This window comes from Microcaecilia unicolor, chromosome 8 (assembly GCF_901765095.1).
Source record: "Microcaecilia unicolor chromosome 8, aMicUni1.1, whole genome shotgun sequence".
NCBI lineage: Eukaryota > Metazoa > Chordata > Amphibia > Gymnophiona > Siphonopidae > Microcaecilia > Microcaecilia unicolor.
In genome coordinates, this window is record NC_044038.1 from 206,801,641 (window position 1) to 206,815,276 (window position 13,636).

The window sequence follows — 13,636 nt, forward strand, 5'->3', positions numbered from 1 at the left end:
CCTATTTCCGCGAGGGCGGGACACAGTGAGGGAAGATTTTTTTTAAAGGCTGGGTGCCGGGTGGCAGGAGAAGAGGGTCGTCTGTCAATGGAGCTGGTAGGCAGGTGGGGACTGGGTCGGGGAGGGGGCTCAGATGGGAGAAGGGGACTGGGTCTGCGGGGGCTCAGATGGGAGAAAGGGACTAGGTCGAGGGGGGGCTCAGATGGGAGAAGGGACCTGGAGCTGGAACGGGGGACTGAGAAGGGGGCAGGAGGGAGCTGGAACTGGAGTCTGAGAAGGGGGCAGGAGGGAGAATGGGGCCATGCCTGGGGCAGGTGGGAGAATGGATTTGGGGCTGAAAAGGGGGGCCCTAATGCAAGGCATGTGGATGAAGGGGACGAACTGGGGGCTGAAAAGGAAGGTAGGTGGGATAAGGGGGCTAGTACTGGGACTGGAGGTTGAAAAGGGGCAGGGGCTGAAAAGGAGACAGGGAGAAGTGGCTGGGGCTGAAGCTCGGGACTGGTGGGCAAAGAGGGCTGGGGTTGATACTGGGGGCTGAAAGGGGGACAGGGAGAAGTGGCTAGGGGCTGAAGCTCGGGACTGGTGGGCGAAAAAGCCTGGGGTTGAAACTGGGGACTGGGGGCTGAAAAGGGGACAGGGAGAAGTGGCTGATGGCTGAAGCTTGGGACTGGTGGGAGAAAAGGGCTGGGGCTGAATCTGGGGACTGGTGGGATAGTGGGCTGAAACGGGGCTGAAAAGGGGGGGCAGGTGGGAGATATGGGCTGGGGCTAGAACTAGAGGCAGGTGGGATAATGGGGCTGGAACTGGGGGCCGAAAACAGGGGGCAGAGAGATGGGACAGATCCTGGATGGAAGGGGGAGCGAGAGGGAGGGCAGACCCTGGATTGAAGGGGGAGTGAGAGGGAGGGCAAATGGTGGATTGAAGGGGCAGAAAGAAAGGGCAGACAGTGGATGGAAGGGGGAGAGAGAGAGGGCAGACGGGTAGATGATGGATGGAAGGGGCAGAGATAGAGGGCAGATTTGGATGGAAGGGAGATAGAGGGAAGACAGTGGATGGAAGGGGCAGGGAGTGAGGGCAGACATTGGATGGAGGGGACAGCAGAGAGGGCAGACACTGGATGGCAGAGAGAGAGAGCAAAGACAAATGCTGGATGGAAGACAGTGAAAAGAAGATGAGGAAAGCAGAAACCAGAGACAACAAACTGTAAATAAAATATATATTTTTATGTTTTTGCTTTAGGATAAAGTAGTATTGTAGATGTGTTAATAAATGTGTATAAATAGAACATGTAAATAAGGTAATCTTTTTATTGGACTAATTTTAACACATTTTGACTAACTTTCGGAGAACAAAACCCCCTTCCTCAGGTCAGGATAGGATACTGTAACAGCACTATACTGTATTGACCTGAGGAAGGAGGTTTTGGCCTCTGAAAGCTAAATGTATTAATCCAATAAAATGGTATTATTTTATTTTCTATATTTGTTTTATTTCTATTTGTTAATTTGTAAAGTGGTGATTGGTATTTGTTAGTTTTTTCAAATTTACATCTGCTGTCTTTATATTTTGCACAGCACTAGGGGACATTTTCTGTTTCTGTAATATTGCATTGTATGCAGTCTGACATCTTGGGGGTTCAGTTTAATTTTTGTCTAAATAGAAAGTTTATGATTACTTATTCTATAGTGGATTAGGGTGTATCTGTGTTTGTGAAAAAGACATGACTTTCAGTTGGCTTTGACTGTGCAGGATCGACCATCTGTACTATTCTGTCTGGTTTTGTTTTAGAGTAGGTGAATTGATGTCCTAGTGCTCACTGTAGTGTTTAAGATGCTTTCCTTGTCCTTGTGTGACTCGTAGAAGTGACTGCTTATGATATGGTAGAATTGCTCTATAGGTCCTGAGCGCGAAGCCCTATGCGGCCGCCTCGGTCGCCTCGCCTTAAGACCGGCCCTGATAATTGAGGTCTACAAAATCCTGAGTAGTGTAGAATGAATTGAAGTGAATCGATTTTTTCACTCTTTCAAAAACTACAAAGACTAGGGAACACTCAATGAAGTTACATAGAAATACTTTTAAAACAAATATGAGGAAATATTTTTTCCACTCAACAAATAGTCAAACTCTGGAACTCATTGCTGGAGGATGTGGAAAGAGCAGTTAGTGTATCTGGATTTTAAAAATGTTTGGACAAGTTCCTGGAGGAAACATCCATAGTCTGCTATTGAGACAGACATGGGGAAGCCACTGCTTACCTTGGGATTGGTAGCAGTGGCGTTCCTAGGGGGTCTGACACCCGGGGCGGATCGCCGATGCGCCCCGCCCCCTTGGTGCAGGCCCCCCCCCCCCCCGGCAAAAGAACCCCCCCCCCAGGTGCACGCCGCTGGGGGGGGGGGGTGCCGCGCGCCTGTCCGCTTCGTTCGTTTCCATGCTCCCTCTGCCCTGGAACAGGAAGTAACCTTGGTACACCACTGATTGGTAGCATGGAATGTTGCTACTATTTGGGTTTCTGCCAGGTAGCTGTGACCTGGATTGACCACTGTTGGAAACAGGGACTATTGGTCTGACCCAGTGTAAAACAGCTGTGCCTCATTTGCATGAGCAGAACAAACATACAGATGACTTACCAAAATGGCACTTACATAAGGCAGTTATGGCTGTCAGCCTCACTTTTGGAGAGTGCTGTGCTCTGGTCTATTTTCAGGCACATTGAAGACAGACGTAATAAGCATTTATCCCCCATAGAAACACAATAGTTCAGTGATTTTCAACCTTTTTCATCTTGCATCACACTTACAAGGCGCAAAAATTGTCAGTGCACACCCTCAGTTTATTAAGGATATATTGAGATTGTGTTTAAAGTTCAATAATTACAATTTTAATCATTGTGTTATCTTTATAGCCACAAATAACATGCACTCACACAACAATTTTAAAGCAAATACCACCCCACCACCACCACCCTCTTTAAAAAAAAAAAAAAATCAGTTGGAAATCTGTGCTTGGTGATGTTTCATGATGTCCCTTGTCTGAGGGCAGATGATTGACAAGCATAATAACATAGTAAATGATGGCAGATGAAGAAGACCTGAATAGTCCATCCAGTCTGCCCAAGTCACACTCATTATCAATTCACGATTAAACCAACAATAAATGTGATATAAAATACTTGATCATGATTTTTCTTGCATGTTCCTGAGACATAGACCAAGTCTGCCTGGCACTGTCCTTACATTCCAACTACTGGAGTTGCCATTGAAGCCCACTGCAGCCTATCTTGTAATTTGTGGGGACACAAACCGTAAAAGTCTGCCCAGCACTGTCCTCTCACGTTCCTGTTAATGAAGTTGCTGTTGAAGCCCTTTCTAGCCATATACGGAACACAGACCGTGCAAGTCTGCCTTGCACTGGCATTAGTTCTTCACAGCTGGAGTTGCCATACCCTCAACTAATACTGGCTCTGTGCGTTACTACCTGAACTAGTGCCAGTCACACCTAATTCATTGTCATCATATAACTTACTTTTTTAAAATTAAAAATCTATCCATGTCTAAGAAGACTTCACAATAAAATAAACATAATTAGGAAATAAATTCAGACCCTCACCAAATACAGGCTGCAAATTAGAAATAGAAATACGAAAACAAAAATTGAACTGGTAATCCCAAGAAGTAACAACTCAGAATGGTCAAAACTGTTGAACAGAACAAGGGTCCGGGCTCCCATCCAACATCCAGCCAACTCAGCAGTACCATTCTGCCATGAGGAACGGAAACTAGAGCACCAAGAACATTTCAAGCCCCTGAATATAATCATGTCAGCACCAGAACAGAATTTACTGAAATATGCCAGCTTTCAGTTAGCATTTTGCATAATAAGAAAGAATCATGCAGAGTGCTGTAGGATGGTCACTAATACTATAATTTCAGTATAGAGGGGTTCTCAATAATGTTGCTTTACTTTGAACCACATATTTAATTTGTGTTTACTCTAATTGACTGCATCTTTCATTACATCAAAGTATAGAAATCTTCATGGTGGTTAAGGGTAAAACTTTTACTCCCCACCCCCTGCTCAACAAACTTAGCACTGCACAAGGTAAATACATATTAGTCAATCTATAGAAGAAATGAAAGATTATCGCATCATGCAACTGCGCTAAGTAGTTCCTCTTCTAAAGAGGAGAAAGTGATGATGATAAAAGCATGCAGCAAGTTGCAGAACACAACCCAGTACCTATTTTTCCTCCTTTTTTGTAGGAAATTACCATTGCATATATAATGCCACAGAGTATTAATAACAAATCAATTAAAATCATTTCCCCCATGTCATACTCATTCCAGAGGCCCCTTTTAATCTAATTTAGATTCAAGTCAATGTAGTTTACACAGTATCAGTACGCACTCTAGTGGACACTTTGAGTCACTGAGACTGCAATACTGCTTGAGAACAACTTCAATACAGCATTCATAGAAACATATCAAAATGCAGGCAGCTAAAGACCATATGGCCTATCCAGTCTTCCCATCCGTGCCATCTACTCTCCCTTTCATTCCCTTAGAGATCCTTTGTACGTGTCCCAAGTTTTGTTGAATTCAGATACCATTTTCGTCTCCAGCACTTCCACCAGAGGCCATTCCACGAATTCATCACCCTTTCCATGAAGAAGTATTTCCTTTGGTTACTTCTGAGTCTATCCCCTTTCACCTTCATCCTATGTGTATTTATGCCACAGAAATATTTAAATATCTCTATCATATCTCCCTTCTGCCACCTTTCTTCCAAAGTATACACACTGAGATCTTTAAGTCTGTCCCCATACACTTTATGATGAAGGTCATTGACCGTTTTAGTAGCCACCTTCTGGATAGACTCTATTCTGTTTATATCTTTTTGAAGGTGTGGTCTCTAAAATTATACACAGTATCCTACATGAGGTCTCACAAGAGTCTTATACAGGGGCATCATCATCTCCTTTTTCCCTAGTGGCCATTCAGCTAAAGACTTCCAAAGTGTTACCTCAGATTTTGTGCAAAAATGTTAAACATTCAGACAGACCATATTGACGCTACTTGAATATTACCAATCCTTTTGATGGTACAGGCTCTTGGCACTCACCATTAATTCACTGTATTTCGTCTGTCTCGATAGACAGATTCCTGGTATCAAGATCCCAGTAAGGGCTAACTTTATAACAGGGCAGCTATATGAAAAGCCCAGAAATTTGTCTATTTTATAAAGTTTAATTAATTCTGCAAATGTTGCTTGCTGATGAAGATTAGTTCCATATATACTGCTAGCAAGATCAGTACTCTCTATTTCCTTTTATTACGGAGGAAAGACTTCAGATGCTCTGCATTCACTCCCTCATTATATTCTGTGAATGACAGGCTGCCTCATATCCAGTTTAGACAGATATTCTGCTATAATAGAATATGATGCAAGCTCCTCATAAGTCTGAAAACCTCCACCCAATATTTTTGATATAACTATCTGCAGCTGTATTTTTAGTACAACTGTTCTTAAGATGAAAAATTGCACTTATCTGGGCTGTAGCTTAATCAATTGTGTACGCTCAACAGAGAGAGCCCCTGTGCTGGGCTTGATGGACCTTTGGTCTTTTCCCAGCGTGGCAGTGCTTATGTACTTATGTACTTATGTTTCCCGAGTGCTTCTTCAGGAGCTGTGCCCTCGGCTACTGTGCCTGCCTTAAAATAAATGTGCAAATATTACGTGTTAGAGAGAGAACAAAGGAAAATATACTGAAGGATAAATCTGCTAGAAGAAAGCCTACCTTCTAGAGTCTGACTTGTTCCTACTAAGGGACTCCTAGCACTCAAAATGGCGCCTGTTTTTTAAAACAGACGCTATCATCATTAGCCAATCAGAAGGGACTATTTCTTAAAGGGAACTGTTTTCTTAAGGGGACAGCCGCCAGTTAGACTTTTTACAGAAAGGCTTTCTACTCTATACGGTTATTCAATCCCATAGGGGCTAAAGTGTTCAACCTGAAAATCCAACGTTCTGTTTGGATTAAAGCTCAATCCCAATCCCCACCCCTTATGGACTTTGCAATATGGATGACTATACATTTAAAATCTATGAAAGTGTGCGATGTTTCCATGCAATGTGTCACTAAAGGGGAGCTTCCTTATGCTGATGGATGATGTTGAACTTGTGATCACTGAGCCATTGTTTTAGGGCACGGGTGGTTTTCCCCACATATAGTTTTGGGCAGGTACACCTCAAAATGTGTACACTACATGCATGCTATTGCAGTCAGTGTTATATTTCAACTTGTATTTTTTGTGATCAATAGGATTGATAAAAACGTCCGTAGTAATCATATTCAAACAATAAATGCAGTTGCCACATTCCTTATGGCCAACATTTGTTGTGGCGCTCTTGTCGATTAACCTGGAGGGGCATAATCGAACGGCGCTGTAAATGGGCGGAGCCAGCTGTATTTTCGAAAAAGATGGCCGGCCGGCTAAATCTCAACATTTAGGTCAAATGTTGAGATTGCCGGGTTTAGAGATGGCCGGCTTCGGTTTTCGGCCATAATGGAAACCAGGCCTGGCCATCTCAAACTCAGCAAAATACAAGGTATTTGGTCGTGGGAGGAGCCAGCATTTGTAGTGCACTGGTCCTCCTCACATGCCAGGACACCAGCCGGGCACTCTAGGGGGCACTTCTAAAAATAAAAAAATAAAAATTGCTCCCAGGTGCATAGTTCCCTTCCCTTGGGTGCTGAACCCCCCAAATCCCCCCAAAACCCACTCCCCACAACTCTAGACCACTACCATAGCCCTAAGGGGTGAAGGGGGCACCTACATGTGGGTACAGTGGGTTTTGGGGGGGGGGTTGGAGGGTTCCCATTTACCACCACAACTGTAACAGGTAGGGGGGTGGGCCTGGGTCGACCTGCCTGAAGTGCATTGCACCCACAAAAAACTGCTCCACGTACCTGCATACTGCTGTCAGGGAGCTGGGTATGACATTTCAGGCTGGCATAGAGGCTGGTAAAAAAATGTGTAAATTTTTTTTTTTTGGGTGGGAAGGGTTTGGTGACCACTGGGGGAGTAAGGGGAGGTGATCCCCGATTCTCTCCGGTGGTCATCTGGTCAATTGGGGCACGTTTTTGAGGCTTGGTCATAAAAATAAATGGACCAACTGAAGCCGGCGAAATGCTCATCAGAGCCGGCCATATTTTTTCCATTATCAGGCGAAGCCGGCCATCTTGTAACCACGCCCCTGTCCCGCCTCCTGTACTCTGCCGACACGCCCCCTTGAAGTTTCGCCGGCTCTGCGACGGAAAGCAGTTGGCGCCGGCATACCGATTTGGCCGGGTTCAGCAATTTGTGTCGGAAGATGGCCATCGATCTCTTTCGAAAATAAGCTGGTTAGGTTGCATTATGTCCTGGAGGTTTTGTCCTGTGGAATAGGTGATACGCAAATCGTGATCACGGAAAACAGGGTGAGCTTGTATTATTCTCCAATGATATTTTAATATATGTACTACTCTTTTGATACCGTAACTATATCTCAGGACACAAGTTTGCAATTGCGAATCTGTTGATTTTTCTCTGGGTTGTAATAGAGTGTCTCTATCATTATACTTAGCTCTTGTGTAAGCTGTTTTTAGAATTTCTGCTGGATATTGTCTTATGCTGAATTTATTAAGTAACGATTTCGTTTGGTGTTTAAATGCCTTCATGTCACTGCAGATTCTACGATATCTATGGAGTTGGGAGAATGGTAAGCTATTTTTTGTCACCAATGGATGATTGCTATTGTAGTATTGAGTATTACGATCCGTGGGTTTAACATATACTTTGGTGAAAAAGGATCGTCTTCTTGAATAACCAGAACATCCAGGAAATTAATTTGAGTGGGAGATTGTTGTTTGGTGAAGGTGATATTTACATCCCTGGCATTTATTTATTTATTTTATTTGTTACATTTGTATCCCACATTTTCCCACCTATTTGTAGGCTCAATGTGGCTTACATAGTACCGGAGAGGCCTTTGCAGGCTCCGGTGTGAACAAATACAGGGTGATGTTGTGGTAAGATCAAGTTCATGTGGTACAGCCACATTAGGGAATCGGAGAACGGAAGAGTTGTGTTATGTCCATTACGTTCTTTAGTTTGGTTGTGTTGCAGAGATTAGGCATTTAAGTTGGATCGGTAGGATATGCCTTTTTAAACAGGTTGGTTTTTAGTGATTTCCGGAAGTTTAGGTGGTCTTACGTCGTTTTCAAGGCTTTTGGTAATGTGTTCCACAGTTGTGTACTTATGTAGGAAAAACTAGATGCGTAAGTTGTTTTGTATTTAAGTCCTTTGCAGCTTGGGTGCGCAGATTTAGATAAGATCATGTTGATTCAGATTTTTTTTTTTTTTTTTGTTACATTTGTACCCCGCGCTTTCCCACTCATGGCAGGCTCAATGCGGCGGGCAATAGAGGGTTAAGTGACTTGTATTTCTAATTGGTAAGTCGATCAAGTCTGTCATGTAACTCGGGGCTTCTCCATAGATGATTTTATGAACCAAGGTGCAGATTTTGAAGGCGATGCATTCATTGATTGGGAGCCAGTGTAGTTTTTCACGGAGGGGTTTTGCGCTTTCAAATGCGTTTTACTAAATATAAGCCTAGCTGCCGTGTTTTGAGCAGTCTGAAGTTTCTTTAAGGTTTGTTCTTTCCATCCCGCATAAATTCCATTGCAGTAATCTAAGTGGCTTAGTACCATTGATTGTATCAGGTTGCGAAATGTTTCCCTCGGGAAGAATTGCTTCACGCGTTTGAGTTTCCACATTGAGTGGAACATTTTCTTTGTTGTGGATGTCACTTGGCTCTCTAGTGTTAAGTTACAGTCCACTGTAACGCCGAGGATTTTCAAGCTGTCTGAGATAGGAAGGGTGTGATCTGGGGTGTTGATACTTGTGGGGATGTCCACGCTGTGTTGGGATGAGAGGATGAGACAATGAGTTTTTTCTTTATTGAGTTTTAGTTGAAATGCATTTGCTCATGAATCCATGATGTTCAGGCCGAGCTGGATTTCGTTGGTGATTTCTGTCAGTTTGGTTTTGTAAGGAATGTATATTGTGACATCGTCTGCATATATGAAAGGGTTAAGGCCATGGTTGGATAAGGACTTGGCAAGTTGGGGTCATCATTAAGTTGAATAGGATCGGTGATAGCGGTGATCCTTGCGGTACTCCACAGTCTGTTTTCCACGGTGATGATATGTTTGAATTTGATTTTACTTGATATGTTCTTGTGGTTAGGAAGCCCTTGATCCAGTTAAGTATGTTTCCACCAATCCCAAACTTATCTAGTAATCTTATTAATATATTATGGTTTACCATGTCGAATGCACTAGACATGTCGAATTGGAGGAGAAGGATGTTTTTGCCTTTTGCTATTTCCTGCTTGAATTTGGCTAGAAGAGTGAGTAATACTGTTTCTGTGCTGTGGAGGGGGCGAAAGCCTGACTGTGATCCATGTAATATTGAGAGTAGGATATTGCCATTTTCCTTAGGGAAGAGGCCTTGCTGAAGCATGTAATTTAGGTGGGATGTGAGGATTGCAACTGCTCTTCATTGCCTATCCATAGCATAAAGATGTCATCGATGAACCGATATAACAAAAGAGAGGGAACGAAGTACAAACTAAAGTCCAAACAAAAAAAAACCAGCACCACGGGCCTTTAAAAATGGAACACAGTTCTTTAATGAATGAGCCTTGACAAAAAGACCCGACACGGGCCGTGTTTCGGTGACTAGCACCTGCGTCAGGGGTCTACATAGAATACAAAACATAGAAATAATATATTTTTAAAATTTTTTTAACATATAATGAATAAAACCAAAGATTAATATTTAGACTCATCAAGCATACATATATAAGCCTATATAAACACCTAAAGCATTTAATATTTTAACATTGCATTTAATATTTTAACATTCTCATATATTATTATATAGTAATTTGAAAATAAATGGATAATTAATCAAAACAAAAATGGTAACTCACCACAGTGATGACGTGGAAAACTTGGGGAATAACTCGAATATACAATATATTATTCCTTACTTTTGGACAAAAATTTTTTTCATATATTAATATTATATGTTTAAAACGCTTATTTTAATTATTTATAATATATTTTATAAAAAGGTCATATTATATAATACTGGCTATAACTAAATTTCATATTCATAAAAGCTACTAACAGGTCAAAAATAATTTTTTTTAAAACATTTTAAAATATACAATAAATTTCAAACATTACACTGATAATATCATAATATCATAAACCTTCAAAAACATTCAAATCAGCACAGAAATGAATAAATATATACATCTTCAAATATAAAAAAGCCAAAACTATAATATCTAGTGGCATTACTTGATCTTGCAAAACTGATTGCTTCCAGGGATTCTCTCTCAGCCAACGTTCCTCAAAGTGCACCATGTAAACCCGGTAGAAGGAGCGTATGTGGCGCCCATGGCTACTCCCTTGTTTTGTTGATAGAATTGTTCTTTGAATAAAAAGAAATTGGTTTTTAACGCTATAGTATCTAATTCGATCAGAAAAGGGGTAGGAACCTGGTGTGGGCATGGCCTGGTTTCAAGAAATTCGTCCGCAATATTTAAGCAATCTTGTTGAGGTAAGGACGTGTAAAGAGCTGCCACATCTAATGTTACCATGGTAAAGGGGTGTTCACTGTCAGGAACTGCCTTTAGTATTTTTAAAAAGTGAGTTCTATCCCTTAAATAAGAGAGGCTTCCTTGTACCATTGGTCTTAAAAACCAATCCACAAATTGTGAGAGAGGTTCGAATATAGAATCTATTGAGCTACGATGGGTCTCCCAGGGGGAGATACAGAGTCTTTATGTATTTTGGGGACTGTGTAAAATGAGGGAACAAGAGGATATTGTTTGTTAAGAAAGGTGAATTCTCACTTAGTGAGAATCCCTTCCTCTACTCCTTTTTGTGTGATGTCCAAAATCTTTGCTCGAATCTCATCTGTGGGGTCATTAATCAGGGGGGCATAAGTAGTAATATCTGCCAATTGTTGTGCTATTTCATTTTCATAATAATTTTTGTCGAGAATAACTAATGCTCCCCCTTTGTCCGCTCTGCAGATGATGATCGTGTCATCCATCTTCAGTGATGAGAGAGCCTTCCATTCATCCCTAGTAAGATTATAATGATATTTGAAATGAGGATTTAACCATGCCGTATATTCCAGAACCAATTTTTTGAAAGTCTGGATTAATGGATCAACTGGGCCCGGCGGGTTCCATAAGGATTTATTCTTTCTGATTGATCTATCCGGAGTATCTTCCTTATCTGCAAAATATGCCTTTAAGTTTAATGTTCTTATAAACCTTTCTAGATCAATCTGTAACTGAAAGGGGTTGAAAGGTTCATAAGGAATAAAGGAAAGTCCTTTCGTTAAGAGTGCATGTTCCATGGGAGTAAGACATCTGGAGGAAAGATTAAAAACTACGTCCTCCATTGATCCTGGGACCGTGTTTGTGGACGGGGTTGTAGACTCCCTCGACTGGCGCGGCCTCTCGAGCGTCTGCGTGATCCCCGGCCTCTCCCTAAAAAATCTTGACGAGGTCCCTGTTCTTCTCCCGAACTTGATGAGGTCGACAATGAAGATTCAAACCATACTCCCTTTTTGTCTTTTGTTTGTGGGTCTTTTTCTTCTTCTGGAGAGTACATCCAGCAATAGACTCTGTTTGTTTTGTAGTCCATCTCATCCCTGACAAATTTCTTAGTCTTCTGTTTGTGTAGTTGGTCTCTGAATTTGGGCAACCCTGTGAGAAGGACACCCATCTTGCGATTTGTGTCGAAAGGTGGGCGTCCTTCTCTTTTGAAAATAAGCCTGAAAGCAGTCCAAAAAAGTAAAGTCAGAAACAACACAGTTTAAAGCTAATTGTTCAACCACCTTTAGGATTGACCTTTGGGTTTACAAAGCAGAACCATGTGCACGTAAAGACTGGATAAACAAATTAAAACAAAGTTTAAAGTAAAAGCCCTTACTATGTAATACTTGGTATCAATAATGAAACAGTGATGGAATATTCACATAGGAAGCAGCCTGAGCCAACATATTTATTTTCCACTGAACATAATTACGTTTCTATGAACTTAGCAACTAATAGTGTGCTGAACTGGACACTTAGACTTACTCTGGACAGAACGTCTGCATGAAGGAAGCCATTCACTCATTATTCAGTACTCCCCTGTGAAACATTAGTAATAAAAAAGCAAGTGCCTTTTTATAATATACCACTGCATTCCACAAAACAAAAGGAGCAAATTCCCACATGCCATCTTTTTCTTTTGATGTAGGCACAGGAAAAAAAAAAGTTAAATGCCCCCAAGTTTCAACCTAATTCATGTTTTGTTTTGTTTTTTAAAATAAATTGTACTTATAAATAGTAAGCCATATTGATAAGCACCTGATTCTCATAACATGATGTCTATTTTGGTGACCTTTTACTAGGTGAAAACATCTCTGCATGAGTACAGGGAGTGCCTATAGCCAGCCAACCAGCCCCTCCAAATGACACAATGATTTAAAATGTAGAACAAATTAGTACTCTAACCGATGAAACCAATACGTCCCTTGTGTACATCGTATGCTGCAAGTTTGAAAATATAAGTGAGATCAAATAAAAATGCTACAACAATGAAGAACGACAACAAGGATAGAGCAGCTCATAGGTTTGCTTACTTTGTTTTGGGAGGTTGGGGATGATGTGGCTGCGGGGAGGAGAGGGAAACGGAGACAAACCTAATTGGCATTAGCTTTTTGATGGTCATGCTGACTCCTGTTCTCAGTCTAACCTTCTTGCTATCCTCTAACTTAAGTTAGTTTTGGCAGTGTCAGCAATCAAAGCAACCTCGCCTTCTGCCATCCCTGGAAGCTTTCCCTCTTTGAAGCCTCTGTCTGCAGTCTGCCCGCCTATGTGGGAACAGGAAGTTGCACAATGCCGCAAAGGGAAAACTTCTGGGGCTGGCAGGCAGGAGGCGCGGCTGCATTGTTTGCAGACACTGCTGAAATTGAGCGTTGTAGCAACAGATGGTGGCCACAGGAAGATAAGACACCAGACTGCGAGAGGAGTGAAGGGAGAGAGATAACGGAGCGAGGAGGCGTGCATGCCAACCATGGCCGCCGAGAGGGGGGGCAGGAGGGACAAAATTCCCCGGGCCCAAGCCTCCAAGGGGGGCCTGGCGCCGCAGTCCCCACCCGCCCCCCTCCGTCCACCACCAGGCCGGGCCCCCCACATTGAAATCATCACAGCGCCTCACCTGTCACTTCCGTGACTGACAGCGCAGCATCAGATCGGATTTGCCTCCCTTCGGGCATTCCCTCCCTGTGTCCTGCCCTTGTCTGATGTAACTTCCGCAAGGGCGGGACACAGAGAGGGAAGGCCCGAAGGGAGGCGAATTCGATCTGCCGCTGCTGGCTGCGCTTTCAGTCACGGAGCGAGGTGACAGGTGAGGTGCTGTGATGATTTCAATGTGGGGGGGCCCGGCCCAGTGGCGGATGGAGGGGGGTGGGTGGGGACCGTGGCGGCGGCGACGAAGACCTCGGGGGCGGAGGGACGG